At 41.3% G+C, this 20,581-nt stretch overlaps 1 protein-coding gene and 1 pseudogene across 2 annotated transcripts in view; one reads left to right on the top strand and one right to left on the bottom strand.

Annotated features, from left to right (window-relative positions):
• SPATA13 (spermatogenesis associated 13) overlaps window positions 1–20,581 on the bottom strand; it is a 329,725-nt gene that overhangs the window by 226,841 nt on the left and 82,303 nt on the right. The window lies entirely within an intron of this gene.
• On the top strand, window positions 12,088–12,549 carry LOC101555716 (transcription initiation factor IIA subunit 2-like; annotated as a pseudogene).

Here is a 20,581-nt window from a genome sequence, read left to right as displayed (position 1 = left end):
CATGCACATACATGCATGCACACAGGCACGCACACACACAAACACACACACACACACACACACACTCACACAAATATATGCAGAAAGACTACAGGATTTGAGGACATCAGCCAAAGAAATAGTATCTGCATTCTGGAAATACTAGAATGAGAAGAGAAAGTGGGCCAAAAGTCTACTTAAAGCAATAATGGTTGCAAATTTTCCAAACTTGGCAATAGAAATAGACAGATTCAGAAAGCCCACAGAATCCAAAGTAGATGTACCTAAGAAGGATTGCAGTGAGACATATCATAACTGAATTATGGAAAGTCAAATATTAAGGGGCCAGAGGGGCTGAAGAGATAGCAGGCATGAATGGCACTGCCTTGCACATGGTTGATCCAGGTTCCATTCCTAGCACTGTCACCTGAGCTCTATCAGAAACAATCCCTGAACATAGAGCCAGGAAATTGGCCTGAGCATTAATGGTTGTGGCCTCAAAACAATCAAGATGAAGGGAGGATCTTAAAAGCAGCAAGAAAGAAGTGACTTGTTACATTTAAGGATACCTATATGAAATTATGATTTCTCAATGAAAACTCTGCAGAAAGAAAAAAGTGACATGATATATTTAAAGTACTGAAAGAAAGCCTTTCAATCAAATTTACTATACTTATAAAAACTGTCCCTAAGACATGAACAAGAGACAGATTTTTCCCAAATAAAAAAGGTCAGTCCTTTTAGATTTGCCTTATAAAAAATGTTAAAATGCATTCTACAAACTGAAATAAAACAATGCTAGTTAACAATTAAAACACATGAATGGAACTTGGCAAAATTCAACATACTATCTTAATAAAGTCTCTTTAAAAATTGGAAGAAAGAGTGCTTGGGATACAGCTCAAAGGGCCAGAGCACACTTTGCATATAGAAATCCCAAGTTCCATCCCCAGAGCTGCATATTCCCCCAAGGATGACCAAAGGTAACTCAAAACCCAAACCCAAAAGTATAGAAAGGAAGATGCCCTAGGGTTAAAAAAAAAAAGACAGTATATGACAATCCCATAGTGAGTAAACCCAATGGTGAGTAGCCAAAAGTTCTCCTCTAAATTCAGGAACAATACAGAGGGTTGGGGAGAGGCATGAGACATTAAGACTCTTATATTTTTTAAAAAAATTAATTATATAAAGTAGTTCACAATATGTGATTACATTTCATATTCAAACACCAAACCCACCACCATTACACCCTCCCACCACGATATTTCGGGTGCTTCCATCCTGAACCCCAATCCCTGCCCCAAAGCAGAACTGAAATAATATAATATTTGCCTCTAAGGTTGATTGCCTCCTACTTTGAACCCCATCAAATGTGGTGTAGTTCTCTTGGAGTATGTCTCTTGGAGTATGGTGTGTCCTATGAAGTGTTGTGAGGCTGCAAATGTGGCCACAAAGTCCAGAGAAAAGGTTCCCTCATAGGTGGGGCTTGGCACTAGCAAACATGAGGGGGCAGCTATTGAGTTCAGGAGGTTTTTGGCTCCAGGGCTGGGTTCCTTTGGGTGGGGATGGGTTTCACCTGCCCAAAATCTGGGGCACCCCGAGAGAAATAGCTTGGAGAGGGGTCTGGTGGCATATTTATGATGAGCATCATGTTGCTCACTTCCAGGAGAAAAGGACATGTGATCTGGATGGTGGCAGATGACAAGATTATCTGGTGCCAGCCGGGGTGGTTTATGGGTATGACTGCTGAGTTGCCAGAGATGGGGTGGGGGGACTGGGGATATGGGCAGAGGATCTCTGTTCCCGGTCCTGTTGAACCCAGAGTTCTCAATCTCAACGTCCTGCATACTTCAAGGCTCTTATCTTGCATGCACCAGACTTGGTCTGATCCTGGCACTAAGTAAGGTTTCCCCAAGAACTGCTGAGAGCAAACCCCAGCACAGAGAAAAGTGCAGCCCCTGAGGAGCACCACTGGATGTAGCTCCATGGCCCCCAAAGATCAAATAAACATGGGAAAACAACCTCAATACTCATCTTTCTACAAAGAGGAAAAACAAATGGTCAACAAGTACTTGAAAAGATACTAAACATCATTAATCATCTGGAAAAACTCAAATAAAAACCGCAATGAGATATCCCTTCACCAATATCTGAAAATATGACATACATAACAAATACCAGAAGTTGTGAAAAAACTTGTATTCATATGCACTCTTGGTAAGAACATAAAATGTTGCAGCCACTATAGGATCTTCAAAAAAAACTTCAAAAAATTACAAATAGAATTTCCCTATGATCTAGCATTTTTGTTTCTGATGTTAAATATTTTTTTTAAAAAATAGGATTTCATAGTGATATGGTCCTTCCTACACACACTGCTTCATAATTATAGTAATCAAGAGGAGCAAGCAAGTTAAATTAGATGTTCGTTAACAAGGGAACACATTAATAGCATGAGGCATGTATGTTCAATGAAGTATTATTTGTTATACACTAGGAATAATGAAAGGAAGAAAACAGGAAAGAAATCCTGTTAGTTGCTATGACACGGACACCTTGAGTACTGCATATTAAGTGAAATAAAACAGCCACACATTATGGTGTGATTCCGGATCTGTGATATATTTGAATAAATAGACCTATAAAAACAGAAAATGGAACGTGGTGACTAGGTTCCTTGACCAACAAGGAAGGGGTGTGGGAACTTGCTCCATTAGTGCAGACTTTCAGTTTCACAAGATAAAAATGTTAGATATTGATAAAGAACAATGTGCAAATAATTAACTTGTTTATTGATTTCTGGGGGTCACACCCCGGGGTGCTCAGAGCTTATTTATGGAGGGGCTTAATAAACCAACTGCTATCCTAAGAATTGTACCCAGATTGGCCACAGGCAAGGCAAGTGCCTTCCCCACTATACTATCTCTCCAGCCCTGGTTCATATTATTGAATTGTATAATTAAAAATGTTAAGATGAAAATTTTATTTTTATATGACAAGAAAATAATTGAATGAATGTAGATAGGGTATAGGGTACAAAAAACCTTCTAAGTTTGTTCACAAATAAAGTATGAGAATAAAACATGCAGCTTGAAAAAAAAATCAAGCCTAGCAGTGTTCGCAATGCTATCAAATGGCAAACAAACGACTTATCCAGATGTTGAGAATGGTCACGGCACATCCGTATCAGGAAATGGTTAGTGTAAGGAAAACACAGCTCATCTCCTCCTCCACTGTCTGCCACTCTCAGGCACTTGGAACAAATGAGGAGGTCTTGCCCCATGGCAACCAATTCTCCAGGACCCAAGGCACGCAAGAAAGTTTAGCCACTTCTGACACTGTCTGGAATTGGTGTTGACCCTTTGCCCAAGGGCTCAGTCCCCCCTTCTCCTTTGCTGTTTCAGATGCTGAGAGCAAACCCCAGTGGATTCCTGTGCTGCTGCTGGTTTATGATTTAGAGTGTCTCACAGCCTTCTCCTCAGGGTGAAGGATTGGCTAGATTGGGTCCCAGAACCCAGAGAAACCACTAACTTCCTAGACTACCAACTAATTAAAAGAACTGAGAGGGAGAAGGAGCCCAGGACACTGGTGGAGGGAGACGACACTGGTGGGATTGGTGTTGGAACATTGTATGCCTGAAACAACTATTATGGATAACTTTGTAAATCATGGCATCTTTATAAAAATAAAACTTACATAAAGAAGCACTGAGAAATGGGAGCAGTGCACGGGGCTCCCTCTGGGTCTTGCTATCCCTGGAGTGCTCATCTCCCGCTCCTGGCCCCATGGGGCATTCTCCAAACCATGCTTTTGAGATTTTTATGAAGGCTTCAAGACGTGGGTAGAATTGATTAAATTAAGGATCATGGGTGATTCATTTGATGAACTTCAGTCTCTCTTGCTCACTTCTCTGGAGGAAACTTGAGGTGTAGGGCTGAAATGTCCAAATCTTTAGGCATTTGATTGTTCTGACTGATCCCATATACCCAGGTACCCCCAGCCACCAGTCAACTCATTAGCATGCAAAATGTCACTGAGTACTTTGTGCTGTCAGAATACTTGCTCTGAGATCTCAAGGATTTTATGAGCTGCATCAGAGTAAGCACAAACCAAATATACATTTCTCAGGAGGGCACAGTATGGCAACTATAACAGCATTTAAAATTTTTTAAATGTAATTAAAGAACAGTGATTCACAAACATATTGGTATTTGAGTTTTAGGCATACAATCTTCATCATCATCATCATCCCGTTGATCACCAATTTTCTCAAGCGGTCTCAATAACATCTCCATTCATACTAGCCCTGATATTTTAGAAGCCTCTCATTACTCGTCCTTCCCAACGGTGCCGCATTAGAGGCTCTTTCAGAATCAGGGGAATGAGACCCATCATTGTATAGTCATATAATAGTTCGACATTAATCCCACCACCAGTGCCAACTTTCCTCCACCAGTGTTTCCATACTCCCTCCGCAACCCTCCCCCCCCATAACACACACACCTACCACCTTAACAAGCAACATTTCAGAGTTCTGTAGTTGCACTTTAGATCTCATGATTTTAGTGTTGCTGAGTCTGTGCTTTGGATATAGAGTTACACCACTCTCCCACATTGCTGGTATACCCAAGGACCCTGACCTCTGCTCCCCAATCTATCCCTTTCGCTTCTTCCTCCCCCTTGATTTCTTTCCTTCTCTGTCCTCCTCCCTATACTCTGGGGTCAAGGCTGATGTAGGCATCCCCCTTTACCACATTATATAATATAAAATAACTTATCCAGTTATTCTAATACCGTGGGTAAGAGAGATCATCCTGTGTTTATCCTTCTTCTGACTTATTTCACTTAACATGATATCTTCCAGTTCCAACCAGGTTGCAGCAAATTTAAGAGCATTTCTGAAAATTATATTTCTGTGTGTATGTGACTATGAGAAAAACAAGATGCAGAAAAAAGAAAGACCTAGAAGAAAAAAGATAAAAGCATGGAGGAAAGCCAGGGCTGGCAGCACTGATTCAAGTAGTATTGGGTATGAAGTGTGAGTGGGCATTTTCTTTGTGTTCTCAAGATGTGGTGGTAGGCATGTAACTTGACAGTCAGCAAGAAAATAAGGCTGTTAGAATAGAAAATAACAGCAGGTTAACTCTTAAGGGAAAGGAAGGAAGTGCAGGGGTGGGGAGCCAGTGTGGTTGGAGGGAGTAAGGGGAAGGGGCTGAGGGGTCTCAGGCGGGAGGGGAGGTACTGAGAGTCACCTACACCCAGATTCCCAAGTGGCTGTGATTTCCCTCTTGAAAACACCCTGCAAAGATGCTATTCCATAGCACTGATGCACACCGCAGATGTCCCTATTTCTCCTTATCAGCACTGTGGTACATTAAAGGACATCCCCCCCTCCCCCACAGCATGGGAGAATCTGGTGGAGATATAGATTATGAAAAGACCTGAAATTGCTACTAGAACACTTGCTCTGAGAATAGCATCGATGTAAGTGGAGTGTGAGGCTGTAGGAAGATGGGTTGTGCAAGTGTGACAAACCCTACCTGCAGAGGTGGCCATGATGGGAGCAGGCATGAAGGTTCTGGAAAGAACAAAGTACCCCTGTTCCATGTATTAAGTTTCAGGGTAGAAACAGATTTAGGGAATTGGAGAAATAGCACGGCAGGGAGGTTCTTACCTTGCGTGCTGCTATCCCGTCCATCCCAGACACCCTACTATGGTCCCTTGAGCCCCACCAAGAGATCACAGAGCCATAATAAGACTTGAGCACTACTTACCACACAAATCAATAAACAACAATGAAGAAATAGAACTAGGGGCTAGAAATATCAAAGCTCTAGCCCCAGTTCTGCTCCAAATCAGAGACTTTTTGGGAAACCATTTCTGCCTCCTAGGGGCCTCAGTTCTAGGTAAGTGAAAATTTAAAAGAATTAACCACCTTTATGCCTCCCAAAAGCAATTCCATCACTCCAAGGCAGAGGAGTGGGAAAATGGTTCTGCTGGGAGCTGGAGAGGGAGTATAGCAGGGAGGGCACGTGCCTTGCATGCAACTGACCCAAATTAGATCCCTGGCACCCATAGAGTTACTTGAACCCACTAGTATTGATTCCTGAGTGCAGAGCCAGGAGTAACTCTTTTTTTTTTAATTAATAGTTTATTTTTAATTAGTGAGTCAACGTGAGGGTACAGTTACAGATTTATACATTTTTGTGCTCATGTTTCTCCCTTACAAAGTTCGATAACCCATGCCTTCACCAGTGCCCATTCTCCACCACCAGTAAACCCAACATCCCTCCCCCCCTCCCCAGTCCCGTCTCCCCCCACCCCACACTGCCACTATGGCAGGGTATTCCCTTTTGTTCTCTCTCTCTGATTAGGTGTTGTGGTTTGCAATAAAGGTGTTGAGTGGCCATTGTGTTCAGTCTCTAGTCTATATTTGGCCCGCATCATCTTGAGTATAGCAAAAACAGAACAAAACAAAAATGTATTCCTGTTGGACAAATTTGAAAGACTGAGCTGAGAACAAGAAGTTGACAGGTACATTGTCAGCCCTGTGAGCTATAGAAAAGTCAGATCCTCTCAAAGAACTCAAACTACAGCAGGAAAAATAGAAAGCTAGTTATTTATTTTTCCTGAGAGCTAGTTGGAACCTAAAACGGAGTATAATCTTCTCAAATGCTAATGCAGCAGGGATTACAGAATGTCTCTTCATAAAATGGTTTGGTAAGAAGTTCAAAGAGCATAAATTGTAAGAAATTATCTTGTCAGAGACATAGAGTTCTGGTGATATTTATTTCTAGGTTTCTTTGTTTTCAAAGAAAAATTTTTTTTTTTATTGATAAAACTGCTTCCTCTCTTTAAGAGTTCTAAACATTGCATTGTTAAATGTATAGCTTCTAGCTTTTTTTTTTAATAATTTTATTGAATCACCATGTGGAGGGTTACATAGTTCTCAGGATTATGTCGGTTATACAATTCTCAAACACCCTTCCCTTCACCAGTGCCCCTCTCCCATCACCAACCCCCCCAGTATACCTGCCGCCCCCTCCCACCTCCCCAGTCCCCACCCTTGTACATGATAAGTTCCACTTCGTTTATGCCTTATCTCGATTACATTCCATGTTTCAACACAAAACTCACTACCATTGTTGGGGTTTCCCCCAAAAAAGGAAAGCAGTCCTATTGCCAAGGAGGCATTTGATAGTTCTCCACTGCTAAGAATATAGAGATATTAAGTCCCGCTGTTTGTTACATAACTTTTCTTTTTCCCCCTTGCCCCGCGCCACCGAGTTCACGCCTGTTTGGTAATTGCCACGCTGCCTGACAAGGGAAAAAAAAACCGAAAAGGATGGTTATTTCCCGTCATCGGCAGGCGTGGGGCTCTGGCTTAGTTGATAGACTAGTAGAGTGTCTGCAAGCAGTTTCTGGAACCGAAGGGCTTGCGCTGGTATCGGTTCCGGCTCGAGATTCCACCAGCGTCCCACTGTTCCATGTACATAATTTTTCCCCTTATATCCCATTCCCACGCCACCAGGTCTGTTTGCTTAATGGACATCACACTATGTTTGACACCACGCCGCGTTTCTTCCCGAGAAAGAAGGATATTTCTTCTCAGCTGATGTGGGGATATAGCTTAGTTCAGTCTAGAGAGATGGCTACCACTTTGATTGCCTTCAATATTTCAGCAACAGACTTACTATTCTTGTTAGGATCTCCCACAAAAGTCCGACCCATTAAAAAGGGACATATTACATATTGCTGATGCTAAGATGACATTAGGTCGCGCGGCCGCAGCAGCGGCCGCGCTTTTTTGGGTTTCTGTATAAAGTCCAGGGAAAGTACAACCAGAAATAACATCACTACAAACTTTTACCCTTTTATGGTGCTCATAAGATGGAGAAGCCTAGAGAGAGGCTCGGCGTCTCCATTTTGCGCTCAGGAAAACCGCGGATCCTGCGCTGTGCTCAGGAGGGAGGTGTGGAGAGAGAGAGAGGTTAAAAGAATTGGGGGATGCCCGGCTCCCACTGTTTCAGCGCACCGTGGGGTCTCTGGTCCCATGCCGGAATTAGTTCAGTGGGCTGTTTGGAGTCCAAGGGCGCTTCCTTGGGCTCTTCCATCATGCTCGCTCCACAGCAGGGTCCAAAGGGAAGCACACGTGGGGGAGGTGGGTTTAAGTATCTATCTGCTGTGGGCGGGGGTCGCCGCCCCCGCCCCCTGGGGCCTCCCGCAAGCGCGCGTGTGCCTCCCGTTTCAGCTGGATTGCCGTCTCCATTTTGCGCTCAGGAAAACCGCGGATCCTGCGCTGTGCTCAGGGGGGAGGTGTGGAGAGAGAGAGAGGTTAAAAGAATTGGGGGATGCCCGGCTCCCACTGTTTCAGCGCACCGTGGGGTCTCTGGTCCCATGCCGGAATTAGTTCAGTGGGCTGTTTGGAGTCCAAGGGCGCTTCCTTGGGCTCTTCCATCATGCTCGCTCCACAGCAGGGTCCAAAGGGCAAAGAAAAATGTTTTTAAATTACAAAATTAGACACTGATAGAGAAAGGCAAAAGAGAAAGTCTTCCAAATATGGCTATGGAATGTTTCCAAGGCAAACAGTATGCTAATCAGCTCCGCCCACAACACATGAAGCTTTGCTGGCCTCACCCAAAGTGGGTGTTCTCGAACAGCATTTTCAGCACCAGGGACACGTGTCCTTTGTTCGCTGGGCCACACCTGGCAGTGCTCAGGGACTCCTCCTGGCTCTGGCTTGATTGTGGCTCCTAGAAGTGCTCAGGGAACCGTGCTGTGCATGGGAGGAAACTGTGCCTTCTGCAAAGTGTGTGCTCTGGCTGCATAAATTTTTATAAAGTTGTTGTTTTTTCATTAAGGCAACCATGATTTACAAAGTTGTTCATAACAGAGTTACAGGCGTAGAATGTTTCAATGCCAATCCCTCCACCGATGTCTCCAGGTTTCTTTACACCCTCAGCCTTTCTCGGGGACTTATTTCAGTTTAATTGTTGCAGTTTGGGTCTTATGCTTACAGTTTTGCTATTTGTGTGGTTTAGATGTATATGTACACCACAGCTCTGCACTGCCTGTGTGGCTAAGGCCCCTGACTCCTGTTCCTGTTACCTCCTGTCCATCTTTTTTGACCCCCCCACCTTGATTTCCTTCTTTCTAGGTCCTCATTTCTCTCATCTAGGACAAAGAGTAATCAAGGTATTCTTCCTTTGATACACTGCATTCCCTCATCCTGTTACTCTATATATCACAAATAGGTGAGATTATCCAACATTTGACCTTCTTCTGACTCACTTCACTTAATATGATATCCACTAGTTCCATCCAAGTTACAATAAATTGTGGCTGCATAGTATTCCACATTGTCATTATCCATTCACCTTTCAATAGACACTTAGCTTTTCCAAGAAAACCTGCCTTTGATATAAAGCCATCCCAGCTTCTGTAGGAATCACCTTGCATTTCCCGTAGCTTTTCCATTCAAGTGTCTGTTCTCAAGCATTGTAGTTTTGTCTTGGCACTTAAACATTTTTTTTTCTTCCTTTATGTCTCCAGGCTCCTCTTTATCCTTTTCTTTTTTCTTTCAATTTACTTGATATACAACCTGGATATTTTGGTCTAGAAAATTCCCTAGAATGTGGGTTCACTGATTCAGGCTGCTATTCAGTAGATGACCCTGTCCTGCATACTGTCTGGGAATGGGGGCAGGACTAGAACCTTAGATTCCTGCTGGGTGCCTTTAGCTAGAAGATGAGTGAGTTGTGATCTCTAATCAAGGTGTGAGGCCTGTTCCCCACACTCTGATGACCACACAGATGACCTGTTGGCCCATGCTCAGGGTTCAAAATGGCCCTGTCTACTGAAATTTTCCCAAAAATTTACAGAAAGTTCCACTCCACCATGGTGCCTTAGATGACTTCGTCTAGTTGAACACTTGAAACATGGTTAATGAAACTAGAGAACTAGAATGTACATTTCTCAAATTGATGTGCTCTTGATTTGTGATACAAAGCTGCAGCTTCCCACCTTGATGACTGTGTATACCACACACGGGACTTCTAGAACCACCCATTACTGTCAAACTGAGCCCAGCTCGCTCCCCTTTCCCTCCGATCCTCTGTTAACCTCCATTTTCTTATCAGAGTCCAAGTTGTTTCTGTTTTGTTAATCAGTTGCTTTGTCTCTTCATATTCCACATGTGCATGAGATGAACCAGTGTTTTGTTCTCTTTTGACTTATTTTGCTTGGTATAATCAATCACCTCAAGTTCCATTCAAATTGTTACAGAAAGCAAAATTTTATCTTTTTGAGGTTGCATACTATTTCATTGAGTATTGTACCACATCTTCCTCACTATGCAGTTAGGGACTTCAATTGCTGGGTTCTTGTGAATAATGCTACTATGAAGTAGGCCTGCATATAATCTTGGATCAGCATTTTCTTAGTCTTTTGATAAATACTAGAAGTCAAATTGCTGGATTAAATGGCACGTCTACTTTTCAGGGAAGTGTTAGTGGGACCACACCAGGTGACGCTTTGTGGTTTCTCCCAGTGGTGCTTAGAAGCCCATGCAGTGCTGGGGACAGAATCTGGGTCACCCACAAATAAAGCATTTGACTCAGCCTTTTGGGCTATCTCTCTCGTCTGGTAATTCTATTTTTAGTTTTTGTTGTTGTTGTCATAGTGGTGGTGGTGGTTGTGGTATACTTGTGATACCAAGAATTGTACTGGGTAATATGGAGTAGTACTGCCCGAGATTCCCACACTCAGGCATTCAGTCTATCACTCAGTCCCACTCCTGGATCCCCCATTTTAATTTTTTGAGAGATTCATGTGCTGTTTTTACATAGAGGCTGTACCAACTTTATTTAATTTTAGTTAATATTTAGGTTTAAATAGCCACATGTATTACATACTAAACAGTGATAGTTTCTACAGTTGATTTCTCAGTTATTAACTAAAATAATTTTATAAAGATCTGCTTATCTTCATTTATTGTATAGTAAGGAGACATAACGCAAGATGAATGCTCATTTTCTCTGCTTAAGAGTTTCAAGATAATAAATGTTTCCCATTATCCTCCAAAGATGACCACTCAATTTTTTTAAATGCTGCAAATTCAGGAACTTAAAGTATTTGATAACTTTCAATTAACTACAATTGACATTCATTATAAATTTTAAAGGACCCTATATCTGTTCCTAGTAGCTTCTTCCTATTGACTCCCAAGTTTTTTGTCACTGTTATCATAGTCTCTGAGTCTTTATGATTGTTGAAATGATAAGATGGTCCAGGCCCTTTTTTTTCTTTTGGTTTTCAGGCCACATTCAGTGATTAACAAACTACTAGAAGTAGTTTGGTAATAAATACTAGAAGTCAAATTGCTGGATTAAATGGCACGTCTACTTTTCAGGGAAGTGTTAGTTGGACCACACCAGGTGACACTTTGTGGTTTCTCCCAGTGGTGCTCAGAAGCCAATGCAGTGCTGGGGACAGAATCTGGGTCACCCACAAATAAAGCATTTGACTCAGCCTTTTGGGCTATCTCTCTGGTTAACAAACTACTCCAGGCCCAGTGCTCAGAAGTTAGTCTTGGAGGTGGTTGGAGGACCAGATGGTGCTGAAGCTTGAACCCAGAGTTCATGATGCAAACACATGCTCCAGCCTGTTTAGCATATTTTTCTTTTTTCTAAATTTATTTTGTATTTGGCAGTGCTCAGGGGTCACTTCTGGAATAGTGCTCCAGATGGTGCTTGGGGGACCATGTTGGTAACTGGCATGTCCTTTTAGTGATCGCACTGACCCCCAAAGATTCTGCTTGTTTTGTTTTGTTTGAGGGCGGTACCTGGAGGTGCTCATTGATACTGCTGACTCAGTGCTCAGGGGTCATTCTTTTTTTTTTTTTTTTATTGAATCACCATGTGGAAAGTTACAAAGCTTTCAGGCTTAAGTCTCGATTATACAATGCTCGAACACTCATCCCTTCACCAGTGCACATATTCCACCACCAAGAATCACAGTATAGGCTTCCGTGCGCTTGGCAGCAGGGAGCCGTCCCCACAGGATATCAATGCAAGCCTGAATAAGGAAAACAACTTCTTCTCCTAAACCATGGCATATCAGTTGTGTACAGAAATACTATTTTGGGAAACAGTCTTCAGGAGAGCCTTGATGAGCTCATACAGTCTCAGAAGATCACCCCGCAACTTGCCCTCCAAGTCATACTCCAGTTTGATAAGGCTATAAATTCAGCACTGGCTCAGAGAGTCAGGAACCGAGTCAACTTCAGGGGCTCTCTAAATACATACAGATTTTGCGACAATGTGTGGACTTTTGTATTGAATGATTTTGAATTCAGAGAGGTGACAGAACTTATTAAAGTGGATAAAGTGAAACTTGTAGCCTGTGATGGTAAAAATACTGGATCCAATACTACATACAGAGTGAATAGAAAATACAATGGCTTTTTAATGCCGTCCTCGTTATCCATTGCTATTTGGAGAGAAGCACAGAAGAGACTTTTTTATTTATTCTAGCATCGCAGAAATCACTACACTGTGCTAGACTATCAGAATCCCATTAAAAAGACGCCTGTACTTCTGTAACAGCTTTTTTCAAATGACAAATCAGACACTGTTGTTGCCTTCCTAAGAACGTTCTTTAATAAACTCATTCTAAAAGTGTGGGGAAAAAAAAGAATCACAGTATATCTCCCCCTCACCTCCCCACCACCCCTCAGGGGTCATTCTTAGTGGGGTTCAGGAGACTGTGCAGTGCTGGGAATAGAATCTGGGCCTCACATATGCAAGGCAAACGCTATGCCACTGAACCATATCCACAGCCTCCTAACAATCTTAACTCCGAGCTGGATCCAGCCTCTTCTCCAAGAAGCTCAGATTTGTTTATGATCGAAAAGGTACTTGAGCACCTTAGTGTGAATCCTAAGGGTACACAATCCTGTGGGTTATTATTTCTAGTGGACATCGGTAAACAGAACTGGGAAATGTCTTTTTTTAAGACATCTCATGAGTTTATGATTATTAGTTGACAAAGCTAGAATACACTCTAATAGTCTCAGAAGAAAAATAGTAATGCTTCAAAATACTTATGATCAACTGATTTTAAAAAAAGGGTGACATTAGTTAGTGGGAAAATACTATTCTTGAACAAATGGTGCTAGGGAACCTGCATATACACATGCAAAGGAATGAAACTGGTTCTCTGTGTCAAATCATAATAAGATGAACCCAAATTGATCACAGACTGAGTGTACAAGTTAAAGCTATAAAAATTTTTATAAGAGAACACAGAAATAAGCCTTCATAACCTAGGATTAGTCTTTTTAGAAATAGGTGAAGTCAGGCCGGAGCGATAGTATGGAGGGTAGAGCATTTGCCTTGCATGCAGCCAACCTGAGTTCAATCCCCAGCATCCCATATGGTCCCTCATATGGGGCGAGTAACTCCATGCAGATCCACGAGTAACCCTTGAGAATGGCTGGGTGTGACTCAAAAAGAAAAAAAAAGAAGAAAAGAAAAAAGAAATAGCTAAAGTCTAAAGAAAAAAAAGACAAAAATAAATAAACTGGACTTCTTCAAAATGTAAATATTTTGTGTTTCAAATGACAATATAGTGGATAAGGTGTTTGCCTTGCACACAGCTGACTCAGCTTTGACTCTTGGCACTCCATATGGAGTGATCCTTGAGCACAGAGCCCGAAGTAAGCCCTGAGTACTTCCAGGTGTGGCCAAAAATGAAAGAGAGCAACAGAGAGGCATTCCATGAGCTTCTTAATTTGGTATTCACAAACTAATTTAGAATCTATATATTCTGTTGGTGATGTTCACATTCAAATGCCAAGCCCTAATTTTAGTTTATTAGGGCACAGAAGGCCAAGAGTACTGCAATTTTAAGATGCATGCTGGCCCATGACTCAAAAAAAATGGTGCTCATAGGATTATTGCTGAAGTATGGTTCTTTCTTCCTTTGTTTGTCTGGTATATTGATGATAGAAAATTGGCAAGATTTTCCTTAAAATCGTATCGGCAAAAAATTCAAACTATTTGCAATGAACCCATTCAGCAGTTTCCTAATAGCCAATAAGTAAAAAGCTTCATTTCTTAGGTGATATTCTTCCCATAAATTTTTAACTTGCAGTTAAAAGATAAGCAAAATAGATTTTATAGGCTCATTTGGGCCAGACCTTTTGTTTATACATAAACATATTTGTTTATTTTACTATATATTTGCAATGTGCCTGAATTTTGGATCTGTGTAGCACTGTATAGTCTGTTCGTTTCTCAAAGCCCAGGAAGTAATTTTACTTTAAGAAAACCTTTCACAAATGAAAACCTTTTACAAATGAAAGACCTATTGTATTTTATTTTATTTTTGAAAGGCTTCCTTTAAGATGAGCAAATCCCTCATGACTCATGACAGAACGATAAATACTGATGGAGGTAATGAAAATTTCAGCATTTTCTGACTTTTAAAAATTTAATTTAGAAAAGATGAACTGCTCGAGTTCACCCAAAGACACTTAATTTCACTCTTGGTATGATAAATTTGGTATCAGACTCATTCACAAAGAAAAATAGCAGTTTCCATTGATGTTTCCCTGTGGGTGGAGCTGACCTTTTAACCTGATGATATATGGGGCTACTTTATTAGGGTCAAGCGGGAAAATGAGGGTTTCTTTATTACTCTGGGAAACAATATAAGTAAAAAATGCCCTTGCTAACAAAATGCAGTCACTCTCACAGTCTCACCAGTATGATCTGAAAAATAAGATTAATTACTCTAGCTGCTATTATCTCAGATTCTATTAGAAAGGAAATGGTTATCTTTAATGGTTAATGAAAAACCAACATTCAAAAATTCTACTTAATATGAGTGCTCCAGGCTTATTTAAGGACACTTTTAGCTTTTAATTTTTCCTGTAAATGTGCACAATAGTCTATAGAGTTTAAAACTTGACATAAAACTACTCAAATCAGACAAAGAAATATAAGAAATAAGCAGAAATATTGGGCAACCAAACTTGTGGTAGATTGAAGGGAAATCGAAATATATCAATGAAGCAGTGTATTTTCATTTTTAGTTTGTCGGTTTATTTTTGGTTTGGGGACCACGTCTGGTGGTGCTCAGGGCCTACTACTGGCTCTGTGCTCAGGGGTCACTACTGGCAGTACTTGGGGAACTATTTTCAGTGCTAGAGATTGAATCAGGGTCAGCTTCGTGCAAGACAAGTGCCTTAACACCAGTACTATCTTTCTGGCCCAGAACCATATATTTTTCAAGTCAGAGACTGACAAAAATAGCTCTTGCTACGGTTTTCCTATATAATGCAACATGCCAGGTCTTTTTAAACTTTTCCCACCTACAGCCCCTCTTTGCCTGAATTACAATAAGTAAACATTACCAGAAACACCTTAGATTCATTTCATGGTTTACTTTGAATAACTATTTAGTCATCATGCACTTGGAAAACTTTTATTTTTCTGAATCTTCTGCGATTCTCTCATATGTGTGGATCATTAAATGCAACCCACATGGGGCTGCAAGCCACCATTTATACACTATATGGAGTCTATTTCTAATATCCTAATTCTGAGCTTTCTGATCACCTGTGAATAATCTTATATGTAAGCTTTTCTTTCCAAAAGGTCTATCACTTTTAATAACTTCCCACAGTACTTACCTCCACTAAAATTTCTCCCTCTCGTTGACTCATCTACTTGAAAAATAAAAACCTTTATCTTCTGTCATTCACGTAATATCAATTATAGTGATTCAATAACTATGTGCAATAACAATAAAGTAATAAAAGAGAAAAACCTATGAGGTCTGTGCCAGAGGCAGCAGGAGCCAAGTCTGGCAATGGAGGTGGCAAGTAGATGCCCTTGAAGAGACCAAGAAACAAGGCAAGGAAACGGATGAGGAAAATCAAGAATTTGAACAGAGATGGAAGAGGAGCAAAGAGAACTTAAAAAGAAGTGGAGAAAGGAGCGTTGGCCAATGGTGGAATGAAGAACTGATCTTACCAGGGCGGTGGAAGGAAAGAGAGGTACAGGGAGAGGGGTAAGTTGAGGGAGGCACTATTGCTGAATGTGTTATTGGAACACTTGATGCATAATGAACAGTATTGTAAATCCTGGGGATAAAATGAACAGTATTGCAAATCACAGTGCTAAAAATAAATAGAAAATGAAAATAAAGTTAATACTCAGGAAATAAAGAAATCTGGCAAAATGTAAGTCATTCCTTCTCCCATAAGCATTGGTGATTCTTAACTTTATCCCTGGTTATAGTTCTGGTTTCTTGCTTAATTTCTGTTGTCAGCAGTAGCTAGAATGGAAGAATTAGCTATCTGAAGCAGTGAGACCAACAAACAGCTATGTAACACTCTTCCAACAAAGGTGGAATAAGCATTATTCTCAGTGAACTTGGAACTTTCTTCAGATAAGCTCTGTAAACATATGTTGCATATATACATGCAACATCAAAAAACAAGTCTCCAAATGTTTGGGGGAAAAAGGTAAAATAATATAAAATTGTTGAAAAAAGAATAAATAAGACAAAGTGTGTTTCTGAATCCAATAATATAAAATAAGAATCAATAAGAAAAAAATGAGAGAATCAAACATGCAACATTTAAAACAAAAACATTTTAAGTAAACAATGACTTAAGAAAGAAAGCAGCAAGGCAAAAAAACAGAAAGCATTTCCTTCTGCAATGAAAAAAGACGAAGACAGACAAAAGCAAAACGTTGCAGTATATCGAGCAGAGTGTTAACAGAGATCCCACCTCTAATGCCACTATCAGGAAAGAGACATCCCAAATCAACAGTATAAGTTTTCACCTTTGAAGGTTAGGAAAATGTTTGTATTTGAAACCGTCTTTCCATAGACTGCAGAACAGGGCAAATTCCAAAAAGGAAAAAGAAAACAAGAAGCAGGGACACCAGTGGAAAAGTGACTCAGACTCTCAGACAGGAGGTGAAGTGCCTCTATCCCGATTCAATGGTGGCAATGGAGGAAAGTGGGGACGGGGCAGCTGGGTCAGCACTGGGACCAAGGAAGAAGGAGGCGTTAGGCTCAACAGTGTCATATTTTACTGTGAGGGGAGAATTTGGGCTCATGATTGCTAGGAAGAGAGAAATTTTCTAGAGAGATGTTTAAAGTTCTTCTGTAGTTCTTCTGGGATGGATAACATGACCAGGGCACGTGGAGCAATCCAGATTTGATGCCCTGCACAGCATCATCTCTCAGCATCATCAGAAGTGACCCACAAGTATCAAGATTAAGGTGAAAAATAGAGTGAAAATGAGACAATCAGGTGGAGATGTCAAGTAAGCAGGTGGAGCTCGAACAGTGACGTTTCATCTTATTGGTGCCTCAGAAGATGCACATGGCAGAGGCCAGCCAGAGCAAAGCACAGTTGCAAGCACAGGTAAACTGTGTTGTTGTTTGGAGGACCACACTTACAGTACTCAGTGCTCTTTCTGGCACTCTGCTCAGGGATAACTTAAGGCAGTGCTTGGGGAACCGTATGTAGTACCCAGGATCAAACCCTGATTTGCCTGCCAGGTAAATGCTCTACCTGCTGTACTGTCCCTCCAGACTCAATATAACTAATTTTTTTTGCTTATTTCTGTTTAGGGGTCACTCTCAGGGATCACTCCTGGCTATGTTGAGAGGACCATCCACATGGGGTACCAGGGATCAAACCTGGGCTAACCATTTGCAAGGCAAATGCTCTGCACAGGTGATATTTAATGGGAAACAGAAACAAGTACATACAGGATATACAAACACACAGACCTAGGTAGAAACCAAATCAATAGTATAAGAATTGGAGCTGCCAACTTTAGGGGAAAAAACAAACACAAACCAAGAAGTTCAGTTAAATTTAAATTTCAAAAAATCCCCAGGACATTCCTAGTATATTATGTCCTGATTATGGCACAGGTCATAGATATGCTGAATATGATTGATGTCATAATTATGTAGCATTCTGATGATTTGTAGTTATTTCACAAAAGCAAAATTATTTTACACAAATTCTATCTTAGCACTAATATTTCCTGAGTTCTGAAGTGTTTTGTAATGTTTATATTTGGAAACCCCATCAGATTAGTAGACAGAGAACTGTATCCCAGTTTGGACTAAATACAGGATGCCAGAACACTTTCCATAGTCATGCCACCAGACCCCATGCCAGGCTCTTTCACTCGTGGTGCCCAAGAGGGAGGTGGGTAAGACCCCTCCCCACACCAAAGGACCCAGCCCTGGCCGCCAAAAACCTCCAGAACTCATGTACTGCCATGCTTACGGCTGCTCTCCTCATACTCGGTCTGAGCCTCACCCATGAATGAACTTTTTCCTGGAACACGCGGCCGCATTTGTGGCCACGCGACACTTCATAGGACATACCCTTCTCATACTCCAAGAGTACCACACCATGTTTGGTGGGGTTCAAAGTAGGAGGAAACCAATCTTAAGGGAAATATGTTTTCTTTTACAAATATATATATACATATACATGTATATGTATATATATATACATATATGTACACATATATATAAAAGCACACAAGGCTCAATCTTTTTTTTTTTTTTGCTCTTTGGGTCACACCCGGCGATGCACAGGGGTCACTCCTGGCTCTGACTCAGGAATTACCCCTGGCGATGCTCAGGGGACCATATGAGATGCTGAGAATTGAACCCGGGTTGGCCGCGTGCAAAGCAAACGCCCTACCTGCTGTGCTATCATTCCAGCCCGAGGATCAACCTTTAACAACATGTTAGTGATCTCATATAGAAGGGTTTAATGGCCCCTGAGTGAAATACAACAATCTTCACACTCTTCCTCTAAGGAAACTTTTCTGTAGAATTTTCAGCAGATTTTCATAACAAACAATACAAAATATAGTATTTCAGTTCTGCTTTGGGGCAGGAGTTGGGGTTTGGGATGGAAGCATCCAAAATATGACGGTGGAAAGGTGTAATAGTGGTGGGATTGGTGTTTGAATATTAAATGTAATCAAATATTCTGAACTACTTTATAAAATAAAAACAATTAAAAAATATGTAGGATCCCAGGTAAATCCTTCATCTTTTAGTCACTATAATTCATAGCAGTGAAAGAGAAATGCACTGTCCTCCCTCCCTCCCTCCTCCCTCCCTCCTCCCTCTTTCTTCCCTCCCTCCCTCCCTCCCTTCCTTCCTTCCTTCCTTCCTTCCTTCCTTCCTTCCTTCCTTCCTTCCTTCCTTCCTTCCTCCCTCCCACGCTCCCTCCTTTCCTTTCTCCTTTCCTCCCTTTCTTCCCTTCCTCCCATACAGGAATTGCCCACATTCACTTCTCACAACACCAAGCAGCTAATATAACCATGCTCAAGTAATGTTTATAGACATCCTACCTAAGTGTGAAAACCATCTGTACAAATTAGTATAATTGTTACTAACCATTTAAGAAGCTGTTACTATGAAACCAGCACAAATTTCAGAGGACTCTGTGTCTGAATAAATACTAAGCCAGGATATATAAAAATAACATAAAATATGTAGACAGTGAGAAAAAGAGGTAAGTGTTGAAACACTTTATATGTGTACTTTCATTATTTTCCTTATGTTTGTCTCTTTATTTGGGGCACTTTGGGGGCAGGGGGTTCACAACCAGCATTTCTCAGGGGTTACTCCTGGTTCTGTACTCAAGAATTACTTCTGGCAATTCTCAGGGGGCCATATGGGATGCGAGGGATCAAGCCTAAGTTGGCCACATTTGCAAGGCAAATGCCCCACCCACTGTACTATCCCTCTGGCTCCTAATATGTTTATTTTTTAAACGTTAAATGTTTCTGCTGCAGATTTATGAGTGGCTTCATGAATGAAAAAGCCCAGCTTAGTTCTCTTGAGACAGTTCCAAATTGGTCCATGAATATTTCCCGCCTTCACCAATTTAACACCCTTAAATACTGGCTTGAACTGTGCAGAACCACCTAAATGAGAATTTAAACATGGTGGCTTCCACTTGGACAGATTTAACCAATGTTGATTACTAGAACTTAAGGATACAAAGGACAGTGATGAGTTATTCATGCTTTTCTTGGCTTTTGGTATTCTCAGGGAACCTGAAACCAATTCCTATCTCCTTCCCTTCTCCCACCTGCAGAAACAAAGAAAAACTGTAGTTAAGCTTTGGGCATCCAAAAGTTTTACAGGGATTTCTGATTTCACAGAAATGGGAGTCCATAACCCATCTTATTCAACAATCAACTGCATTTGTTCAAGTTTCCATATGTAAAAACCCGGGGAGAGGAGCCCAGGAGATGGTTCAGTCGCCCAAGTGCCTGACTTATGAGCTGAGGTTGAGACTTCTGTGCCCAGTGCCACCTCTGTGTGCTGAGCTCTGCTGCTTGAAACACTGTAGATCAGCCAGAGTGGGAGCTCCTGGCCCGGCCCATCACAGCCTGGCATGGATGAGCATCATAGTCAAGTCTGTGCAACCAATTTGAAAGTGCTTCAACTAAAGACATGGAACATGGAGACCAGGATGAGTCTTTAGAAAGCGCTGTGTGAGAACCAGCATGGCCCCAACATGTGC

The sequence above is a fragment of the Sorex araneus genome, chromosome 1 (assembly GCF_027595985.1).
Source record: "Sorex araneus isolate mSorAra2 chromosome 1, mSorAra2.pri, whole genome shotgun sequence".
Lineage (NCBI taxonomy): Eukaryota > Metazoa > Chordata > Mammalia > Eulipotyphla > Soricidae > Sorex > Sorex araneus.
This window is presented reverse-complemented; position numbering and strand designations above follow the sequence as displayed.